This window comes from Rattus norvegicus, chromosome 4 (assembly GCF_021556685.1).
Source record: "Rattus norvegicus strain SHRSP/BbbUtx chromosome 4, alternate assembly SHRSP_T2T, whole genome shotgun sequence".
Classification (NCBI taxonomy): domain Eukaryota; kingdom Metazoa; phylum Chordata; class Mammalia; order Rodentia; family Muridae; genus Rattus; species Rattus norvegicus.
This window is the reverse complement of record NC_141537.1, coordinates 54,270,220-54,281,404: the sequence shown is the minus strand read 5'-3', so window position 1 is coordinate 54,281,404 and position 11,185 is coordinate 54,270,220. Positions and strand designations below refer to the sequence as shown.

At 39.6% G+C, this 11,185-nt stretch overlaps 1 long non-coding RNA gene across 1 annotated transcript; it reads right to left on the bottom strand.

The window, feature by feature from the left end:
- Nucleotides 1-1,167: 1,167 nt before the first annotated feature.
- Nucleotides 1,168-10,647, bottom strand: LOC148006254 (uncharacterized). The gene is made up of 3 exons (XR_015685964.1): nucleotides 10,554-10,647; nucleotides 8,411-8,454; nucleotides 1,168-3,465 (listed from the first exon to the last, which is right to left on the bottom strand). It is a non-coding gene; the product is annotated as an uncharacterized LOC148006254 (long non-coding RNA).
- Between the last annotated feature and the right edge of the window lie 538 nt (nucleotides 10,648-11,185).

Here is an 11,185-nt window from a genome sequence, read left to right as displayed (position 1 = left end):
AATGGGTAGGTGTTTCCATGAGGGAGAAATCCAGGAAAGGCTTTGAAAACAGAAGAAATGAACATGGAAAAATGGGTGAGAATTTCTGAACTCTGCCCATAAAAATCACCTGAGGATTTTATTTTTATGACAGTGGTTAAGTCTTCAAGGCAGCTGTTTAGTGAGTTTGCACTGATAGCATGGTTCATGACTGGCACTGATAGTCAAGAAGTCAGTGCTAGGAACTTTTGTAGTCACTTCTTGGTGATGGAGACTTAGAGGAAGGCAATAGCATGCCTACAAATGAGCATGCATTATAAGATGTGTTAAAAAATCATGGGACAAGAAAAGTAGGCATAACAGCTGCTGACTATGAGAGACAGGCTGAGAGAGAGTCCAGGTAGAGAGAACTGGAAGAGTCTAGGGAACAACTTCCCCCACACTCTTCCTGAGTCTGCAAATACACGGAGGTGTCTTGCCATCTCAACCTATGTTAAGCAGTTCTGTGGTTGCTATTCATTAAAATACCTCTGCTCCTTAGCTGCGGAAAGTAAACGTCATGCTTTAGTTGTGGGAAATCTGGTACAAAATGTTTGTATGCATGCAACAGTGAAGGGAAAAGGAGAGAAAGAAAGGCAGCTTGTTTCTAGTTCACACTAGGAGACAAGCGAGGCATTTTATACATGGCCAGCTGGAAGTTACTGCATATGATTCAGAAGAGAGATTTATATTTACACGTTTGGATTCACTTTTTCTAGGATTACTTTTACTACAGCTGACTCAGTGCAACCCATGGTAATGCACACCACCATGTATACATTCTCAACACTAAGAATCAATTGAAAAATTATCTCTCTCACCTGTGACCCCCTGGTCCCCTCAGAGGCAGTATGAGTTTTAGAGGACAATCTATTAACTGCAGAGAGTCCTAAACTGTGAAACTTTGATCTTTCAGTGAAATGTTACTGATTTCTAGGTAAGTAAGCATGACTGTGGAAAGACTATGAATAAACCACATGGCCCTTCAAAGTTCATGATGGCAACGCCTTCTAGGGATCAACTGAACAGATTCTAGAATATCTGAGGAAAGGAATAATATGCAGTCACAACCAATGATGTTACCAAAAGAAAAGATGCTTCCTAACTATAAGTAAGTAACAAGAGTCAATTGCAAATCACACACAGATGTTCAACATGCTTTGCTTTTGTTAATACCATAATATGGTAAAATATTATGTGAAAGTATGAACAGTTGTTGTAAGTTGTGTTTTCATAGGTGATATGGACTTATTTTACTATCTACTTTTATTTACTTATGAGTTCTTCAGTAAACATCTATATCATTATAATATCTGTATTTTCAATTGAAGAGGATATAGATTTCATTATATTCAGTATGATATGTCCAGGGCACAGCAAATGCTTTTACATAATAATGTTCAATAGTTGTTGAATGAACAAATATATACATCCCCATTTTACTGTCATAATTTAAATAGAATTTGTGGTATACATATATTTATATTACAATCAGTCCTATTACTGAAATCAAGAGTCCTGGTAATCATAACCACAGAAAAGAGTGACATTTCACTAACATAGCCTGCCTCTGAAGAAATAGAAACCCATAGGTAAGGCTCATTACAACCATAGGGGAAAGAATAACCTTGTCACTGGGCAGCCAGGAAAAAGGCGGGAACTCAGCCAAGAGAAGCAGGTAACATAGGCTGTCTCAATAGCTTCACTCTCACCTGGGAGTCTAAGAAGTCTAGGCCAAAGGCCAACAAAATTGACTCATCTCCCTTAATGTGCTATTAGGAATTTCAGTGGGAAAAAAAAAGTCTTCTCTGAGTCCCTGCTATGTAGGCTGCAGGTTTGTGCCCCTGAAAACTTCATATATTACAGTCCTAACCCACAAGGTGGTAGTGTTAAATGGTGGGACGCTTGGGAAGTGGTTAGTGTATAAGATCAAGTTCTTATAATTTGGATTTTAGACTTTACAAATCTTTACTGCAGTCAACCCATTACAACCCGGGGTGATACACACCACCATGTTTACATTCTCAACATTAAGACACAACTGAAAAATTATCGTTCTTACCGAGAACTCCCTGGTGAGACCCTGACAAATCTCTCATCTCCCAACACACACACACACACACACACACACACACACACACGCATGCACATGAACACACACCCTATAAAGTTCCTGAACAAAGAACAAGGGCATGAAATTCCTGAATCTGGAGCAGATCCTCAATGGACAACAAATATTTATGTACTCCTGGTTGCAGATGTTCTAGCCTACAGAACTACTCAAAATAAATGTCTATTGCTTATAGGTCACTCAGTTGATAGTATTTTGTTATAATGCCAAGACATACCTAATCATCAAACAGCTGATTGTAAATAGTCAAGGGGTGTAGGTCAAGGGGTGTGTGTGTGTGTGTGTGTGTGTGTGTGTGTGTGTGTGTGTGTGTGTAAAACCTTTCACTTAACAGAAGAATTCTTCTAAAGCAGGACAATATGGTCTAAAGGGGGTTGCCTTTGGATCCTGAGAAACAACTCTATCGCTAACTTTGTCTGTGAATTTCAGCGATACATTGATTTTGTTTTTCTTGAGATTTACAAATTCTGAAGCAAAAGAAGTCATCAGGTTTGAAAATCAAATGAAATTATTTTTAAAAAAAAATTAAGTGAAATTAGTGGGTTGAAGTGTGTTGATTTTATTCCTCGAGACTAGTGAAAGGAAATTTTATTATAAACTCAACCTCCAGAATAGCTAGACTAGATTGAAGAGTGCAAGAGAGCATGCGCTCTGTCTCCCGGTTCAGCTCCGTTGGAAGGATTAAGTAAATCCCACTCATGCCTACAGAACTCTCACCTACCTCTGCTGCCGAAGTGACAAGAGACAGGGATCCAAATCAAGATGAACAACAGCCAGCCAGGATGCTGGCTTGCCGTGCGCATCAGACAAGTTGGCTGTTGCGTTCTTATTTATGTGGAAAACACCTGGCAATCCTCATTTGCTGGCATCAAATCAGATCTCTCCAGGCCTACAGTGCTATACACATCAGCAGCTTAAGCGTATCATCTTGTTTGCAATAATTACAAAAGAACACTGCGGCTTAAGCTATAACCTCCGTGAGAAAGAGATCCACGCTAGACTCGGCTTCACGTTCAGCTCGCAGCAGAATACCTTGCGTGTAGTACGTGCTCAATAAATGTCTGAAATACAACCGTGGTGGGTCTCACATGGAAGATCACAAAAATTAGGTCTCTGGAGCATTTTGTTTAAAGTTAAATGGTTTTAAGAGCAGTTACAGCGTCGGGGGTCCCTGAAAGTATGTAAGCTTGTATTGCTTCTTCTCACCCAATGCAGAGCAAGGCTCCCTCCAGACTTATTTAATTCATGTTATGGCCAGAACGAAGCAGGCAGCACAAGTGTCTTTCATCATCACCGTGAAATACCATCATCTGTTTCTGAAATGAAAGATGAAGCTCGTTACCAAATTTGGGTAGACTCCGTTGCAAGATAATGTCTGATTCTTGGACTGAATTCCGAAAGGAATGTTTTTTACAAGCTGTTTTCAACCTCTACAAGTGTTTCACCCTCACTCTTTCACTATGCATCTGCAACTCCTTAAAGCTTTCTACGTTCCCCAATCTCCCCTACGCCTACGGAAAGATCTATGTAAGCTTCTGGATTGAACTGCATTGCTGTACTCGCTGGCTGTTTCCTGACATGTGACATAATTCGCATGGCTTTCTCTACACAATCTTTCTTTGATAATTTAGTCCAGTATGTTCAAAGGGCAGAAGGAAAATTTCCCGTGGGCATGGGTTCTGCCTTGCCACAAGCCCAACCAACTACTGTGGGCCAAACCCTTTGAAGCCATGGACCCAATAAAACCTCTAATTATTAACTCAGGAATTTAGTTACAGCAACAGAAAACTATAGAATAACACACAGTCATTGGCAAAGTTGCGAAGAAATCCTTAAGAAAAATAGGATTAAACAAGTTAACATGTAGGGATAATACTCTAAATGGCTGTGCGTTCAGCTGATTAAAATGAAATGCATGGTAATTAAGAAAAGTGATTTGGGGGGGGCTACAAGTCAGTACAATATTACCCGCTGGGGGCCCAGGAAACAGGGCTGTCTTTTAATCATTGAATCTGCAAATCACAGCTCATTCAAGGTGGCTTGGATCTGATGTGCAGGGCCGCACAAATGAGTTTCAGTGTCTGCTTGAAACTGGCTTCACAGCTTTATTTAGGTTAATAGCTATAAGGTGTGGCTTAAATGACTTTTTTTTTTTTTGGCATTGGATGAAAGAGAGGGAAGAGAACCTGAAATATATAAATGTTTGTCTTTCTTAAATTTCTATTAGCAGGTAAATTGTTTCTTGGTGTAGAAAAAGAAACGTTCAAAAATTGTATAGTTCCCTTGAAACTTATAATGGATAAACTGGGAAGGGAAAAGTATTTCTAACTACTCAAGGCTGGGCCCTGGCAAACAGATTTGCATCCAGAAATCTACTAATCTACATAGCCCAGCATTCAGAAGGAAACTGATGAAGTAACTTTTGCCAGGGTACCTTGCTCCCTTTAAAAACGAAACCAAAATTAAAAAAAAAAAAAAAGCCTTATGAATTAACAGAATCCTAGAGAAGTGAGAGATGACATCAGCTAAAAAAGAGTCTCTTAGAGGGGAAAGGCAGCTCCAAGGACTTCCTGAGATGGAAGAAAAGCCCTGACATTGAAACTGACAATTGAAAGAAATAAAAAGCTCAAAGGGGAAGCATGAGACCAGAAGAAGTAAGATGTCTGTACCCCTGTGACTCTGCATTAACTAGGCCATGAGAACGAAGTATAAAGGAGTATAATAGGAGCCAGTGAAACGGTGCAGTGGGAAAGGGCAGTTGTTGCCAAGCCTGAGGACTTGAGTCCAACCCCTAGGGTATACACTGGAGAAACAGACAGCCAACTCCCTCAAGTTGTTCTCTGCCCACAGCCTGTGGCTGAGGTCCTCTTGTCCAGAACAGATGGGTTTTTGTACAGTAGGTCACTATTTATTGCTGGGTTTTTCTTTTACTCTGACAGACACTTGCAGCCTTCCTTCCCTTGGGGTGTAGCAAAAGAAAAGAAAAGCGAACCCACATGTCCGTGAACTCAAAATTCTGGAATTATCTCTATGGTCAATGTCCCATAATATTTTGTTTGCAATCCCTCTCCATTTCCCTTTAAACTACTATTTTGTCACTAAACTGTCAACTATGACAAAGCAGTAGACTAACACCCTCTTACACCAAACGCTGTCACAGCAGCCCAAAGTCAGCTACCTCAACCCAACACAAACTAATAGAAAACCAATAGGATAGGCCAAGGAGATTGTTCAGTGAGTAAAACACAAGCATCATAAGATTGAGAACCAAAGTTCACATCCCCAGAACTCACATTACATGCCGGCCTGACCTGGCAACCATCCTGTAATCCCAGAGCTTGGGATACAATGACAGGGTATTATTAAGGCAAGCTTGACTAGCTAAATCTTAACTCTAAATTCAAGTGAGAGATCATACTTTTTTAAAAAATGCAATAGCAGGAGACTCCCGGTATAAATCTTTGCCTCCATACACACTCAGGCCTGAATACATGAATACACATGCACGTATACACACACACACACACGCTACATGTATATGTCTATGTATTTGTATCTATGTATGTGTATATGCATATGTATGCAAATGTGAAGTACCTAAATTAAAAATAAAAATTTAAAAATAGAGAACTAATCATTGAGATGGCCAATGAAAAAATGTTCACTGTAGTTCACTGTGAATCCTTAGGGGCTAAGAAGACACCTCTTTGTCCTTGAAGAGTCCATTGACTCAGTCAGTCAGTTCCTTTTTACATTTGCCAGAACTGTTTCAAAACAAAATTCTAACAAGTTTAACTTCTGTGGATCTTAATTGAGTTTTGAAGCGATTTGAGATTTGGAATCTCTCCAGACCAAAAATGGTACAGAATCCTGTCCTACCACATGGCCATGTTATATTTATAGCCAGAAGAGAAGGAAGTGACATATAGAAAGTGGAAATGGGCTTCAGAGACAGGGAGAATGGCTACAGCTTCGGTTTTTTAATAAGGCCCCAGCACAACTGACTCCATGATGGGATGGTGGTACTACTCTGTGGTGGTTTGCAGATGCTTGGCCCATAGGAATTGGCACTATTAGGATGTACAGCCTTAGTGGATTAGGCGTTGTAAGAAGTGTGTCACTGCATAGATGGGCTTTGAGGAATTCTATGATCAGGCTCCACCCATTGTGGATGAGAGCCTCCTCCTGGCTGCTTGCTGAATACTCTACCTGGCTGCCTTCAGATCAAAATCTAGAACTCTTGGCACCTCCAGCACCATGTCCCCATGCCTATTGCCATGCTTCCCACCATGATGATAATGGACTAAACCTCTAACACTATAAACCGGCCTCAATTACATGTTTGTCTTTATATGAGTTGCCTTGGTCGTGGTATCTCTCCATAGAAATGGAAATAGTAAGACATATTCAGACTGTAAAATTCAGCATGCGGACAATACCATCTGCCCAAATTAAAACAAAGGCCTAATCCATCAGAGTCCATACAGTTCTGGGAAAGTCTCAGAATGTACTAACCTTGCTTTTTGGGTTCTGCAGTCCCACTTTGGCTAATGGTTCTTGTTAACCAAAGTATGTCAACCCAGAGCTTTTTACTTAAAAGCTCAGTCTGAGAAAGGTTCAGTGCTATACTGGGATCCCAAACACCAAATATAGCCACTGGCTTCCTAATAAAGATTTTCTACTGACTTAACCCCACGTCTGAGTAGTCTTGTAATGAATCACCACTTGTGGTTAGCTAAGAACTACCACCTTGTTTCAAAAGTGGGCAGCTGTTCAGCATGTACAGAAACGACTTAAGGCAAAACTTGAAATCCACTCAGAGACAGCTTTAGAGCAACCCTGACAAACCCTGATGAGTGTGAACAACTCTTCCATCACCAGCCCCACCATTTAGTCATCCTTCCAATTTGGGTCACTGTTTTCTAGGGCTTTCATTAAAAATTGAGACATGGATAACAATTTACATCCCACATCAATAATGAGTTTCCCTGGTCTCACTTCTGAGCAACAGTTGCTTCACAGTGGGTTCTGTAGGAAACAAGACAGTGGTGGAAGCCATTGCTGAACACTGGGTTTCTCCAGGTTATTGTTGCTAGTAGCAGAGGCCATTGCAGTAGTGGTAATAGGTAAGGCTTAAAGCAGCAAGAATTTCTTACTCTCTTTCAGGACTCAACTTGCTTCCTAAAAGTTTCAATATGACCACGTGCTACATGAGTGACCCTTAATTCTGATCTGTTGGAATCTAGTGCCAAAACACGGTCTGAAGCTGCTCGCGCCAAGAACTTAGCAACCACCAATGTCACATACTACATTGCAGAATGAATGTCTTTGGTGTCAACACAGATAACAACTAAGATTATTTTTTTAAAAAATTAATAACATTTGTGCATAGAATGCTACTGAAATGAGAAGATCCATTTTGTAGTAAATAGGGAGTATTTCCAAAGAGACTGAGATATGGAAATATCAGAGGCAGAAAGAGATAAGATCTGGGAGCTGTTTCAGAAAGGTCTGTCGCAAGGGTAGCATGAGAAGATGAGTTGTTGGGCAGATATCCTTGCAGAAGTATTATCTATTAAGGTCCCGTTGGCCTTTGTACCAGGATATGATTCTAGAATAGTCTTTTCTGAGCTGTTCCATTGTTATGGCTGACACAGTCACCTCATTTTCATAATTTCGTTATTTTACTATTTCAATGCAAACAGCCTTTGGGTTGATTGGTGAACGAAACATTTTCTTGAACTCCATGGAGGCCCTGCACCTGCCAGGAAATGTATGCGAAGTTGCCAGGCCTTTGCCCCTGTCTTCAGAAGCAGAGTGGTTAACCCTTACTCTTCCGAGGAGAGATGAAAGGTCTGGGTTAGAGAGAACCAGAAGAGTTCCGGATCCTACTCAGGGTGTGGGTGGATCAAGAAACTAAAGAACACTCATCAAAGCTGCAAGATGGATAGCGATGGATAGCTTAATTTAAAAAATATATATATATATATATATATGTGTGTGTGTGTGTGTGTGTGTGTGTGTGTGTGTGTGTGTAAATGTAGAAAACCTTAAAACAACTAGCAAGGTCTCACATAAAGAAAATCTGTGAGAGGACTAGCAAAGTAGCTCAATGGTAGAACAGTCACTGACCGTGGACAAATACCAGGGGTTGAACCAGAGCACACAAAAGACAAGCAGCATCAACCCCAAGTGACTTACAAACCTGTAATTCTTCGTCAGTTCCTCCTGTATCATTTCAGAGAAAAAAAAAAAGCTTACCCATTCCTGTTTCCTAGAACTCCTCCTCCTTTCACAGACCTCCCCTAGAGCAACATAATGTGTAATTTTAACATTTATAGAAACTTCCAAAAAGGCATTAAAATTTTTAACTGCAGGAAAGATTTAACCCAGCCATCGTTAATTATCAGTGAGCATTTTTCATTTCTATGGCATATACAATTTAACAACTGAAATACTATTAGGCCAAGATGCCTCAGTTTTCTAAGAGTCTCATGAAAATCTTCAACCCTGCATCAAAGACATATCTATGGAAAGATAATTAAAGACAAAATTTTAGTATAATTTCTTATTTGTTCATCTTTCCTGTGTAAATAAATAAAGTTTTTGGACATCCTTAGATTCTCTGACATCCCAAGGTTAATAAAACTTCAGGAATATTTCAATTTAGAATTTAATTTTGTAAGGCTTGTCAAACCTATCAAAAAGCCCTTGGTCCTGCCAAGACTAAACCCCCAGTGAACGGATTGTTGGGGGGAGGGCGGTAATGGGGGGAGGATGGGGAGGGGAACACCCATATAGAAGGGGAGGGAGAGGGGTTAGGGGGATGTTGGCCCGGAAACCGGGAAGGGGAATAACAATCGAAATGTAAATAAGAAATACTCACATTAATAAAGATGGAGAAAAACTAGAATCACAGACCACTATGAAAGAAAACCAAAATTTAAGAGGAAAATCCGAGAAAGCTCACATCATTATGCAAAAGTCCTCTCTTTAATGAAAGAGGTAAGTTTTCTTAAATAAAACATAAAATAGCATAAAACAGAAAAATTATTGATAAAACACAGAAATATATTATATATACCAATTACATTTTTTTTATTAACTTGAGTATTTCTTATATACATTTCGAGTGTTATTCCCTTTCCCGGTATCCGGGCAAACATCCCCCTCCCCCCTCCCCTTCCTTATGGGTGTTCCCCTCCCAACCCTCCCCCCATTGCCGCCCTCCCCCCAACAGTCTAGTTCACTGGGGGTTCAGTCTTAGCAGGACCCAGGGCTTATCCTTCCACTGGTGCTCTTACTAGGATATTCAATGCTACCTATGGGATCAGAGTCCAGGGTCAGTCCATGTATAGTCTTTAGGTAGTGGCTTAGTCCCTGGAAGCTCTGGTTGCTTGGCATTGTTGTACATATGGGGTCTCGAGCCCCTTCAAGATCTTCCAGTTCTTTCTCTGATTCCTTCAACGGGGGTCCTATTCTCAGACCAATTACATTTTTATAGATGTAATTTTGTTCTGTTTTATTTTTAATAGAAGGATCTGAGAAATATTCTATTCAGACCCAATCAATGATTTTCCAAGAAATTTTAACATCATTCCAACATGGGATAAAACTCTTATCATTTGACTTCCAGTATCAAAAGTCAATTTTTATTGCAAAAGAAAATCCACTTATTTCCTTCTATTAATAGCCAATTCAGCCACAACATGGTTAATTTATAGGACTCATTTTGTATAAGTCACCTGCAATGCATCATACCCTTCAGTCACGTGATCTCTTCCATCACATGGGGACAACATTCACTCCATATTAGAACAAAACCACTTTCTTTTTCCCTCAACAACAACAAAAAAAACATTCTGATATTTCTCAACTTTCATCAAACACACTTTTTGCATAAACCATTGCTTTACTTATATGACATTTCCCCTATTTCTCATTTAATTACTAGATATCAATTGCAATTTTAATCCTAAACAAATGTGCCCTAACATTGTGAGGACTAACATTTCCAGATATGTTTTCAAAATATGAAACTTTTCACATGGATTGACACACCTAAAAACATTCATTTTCTCTTTATTGTATAAAGGCAAGATGCTGAAGTAGGTAAAAATTATGATTAATGATTAATGTTTTAGCATTTTTAAATAATTTTTCTTTGCGTTATGATTCTAAATATCAAAAGGGTTTGTAAACTTTGAGGTGTTCACCATCATTTCCTAATTATTTACGCCTAATTATTTTGCTCATTTTTTAGCAAAAAATTTGAATTGCTAATTTGAAAAGCAAAGCTAGCTAGCTATCATCATAAAGTACAAAAACAAAATAAAATTTGTATTTTCATTAGACCTCTGAGATTTCCTACAATGACCTTTCCACAAGGTCATTCCAGACTCACCTGGCTCTCAGCACCTACATGGTACCCAGGACAAAGAGCGTGGACAAGAGCGTGGTTTACATTCCTTCTTGACTTTAGTACCAGGTCTGACTGTCTAGGCATAACACAGAGGACAGTATGAAAATAAAATAAAAATGTTTTATTAAAGCAACAATGATAGAGTTATTAAAAATACAATTCTAAGTCTGGGATGTGGCTCAGTGATCATGCTTGACCAATAGGCATGAGGCCCTGATTAGATCCCCAGCACAGAAAGAAAGGAGGTGGAGGAGGAGGAGGTGGAGGAGGAGGAGGTGGAGGAGGAGGAGGAGGAGGAGGAAGAGGAAGAGGAAGAGGAAGAGGAGGAGGAGGAGGAGGAGGAGGAGGGAGGGAGGGAGGGAAAGAAGGGAGAGGAGAATGAATAAAAATCAAAGGAAGCTGAGCAGAATTCACACACTTGTGATTGTCTAAGCCTTAGCTACTTGTTGCAAGTAATCTACAATATATCTATAGGTAATGTTAGGTAACAATTTACTATTGATAGGGAAACCTAGTTATGTATAGAGGCAGCTCTGAGCCAGATATAATTCACCATGTTTTAGTTATTCAATTTCCTTTGGACTTTTTTCAGCTCTATGTTCTCTACCCGCTTT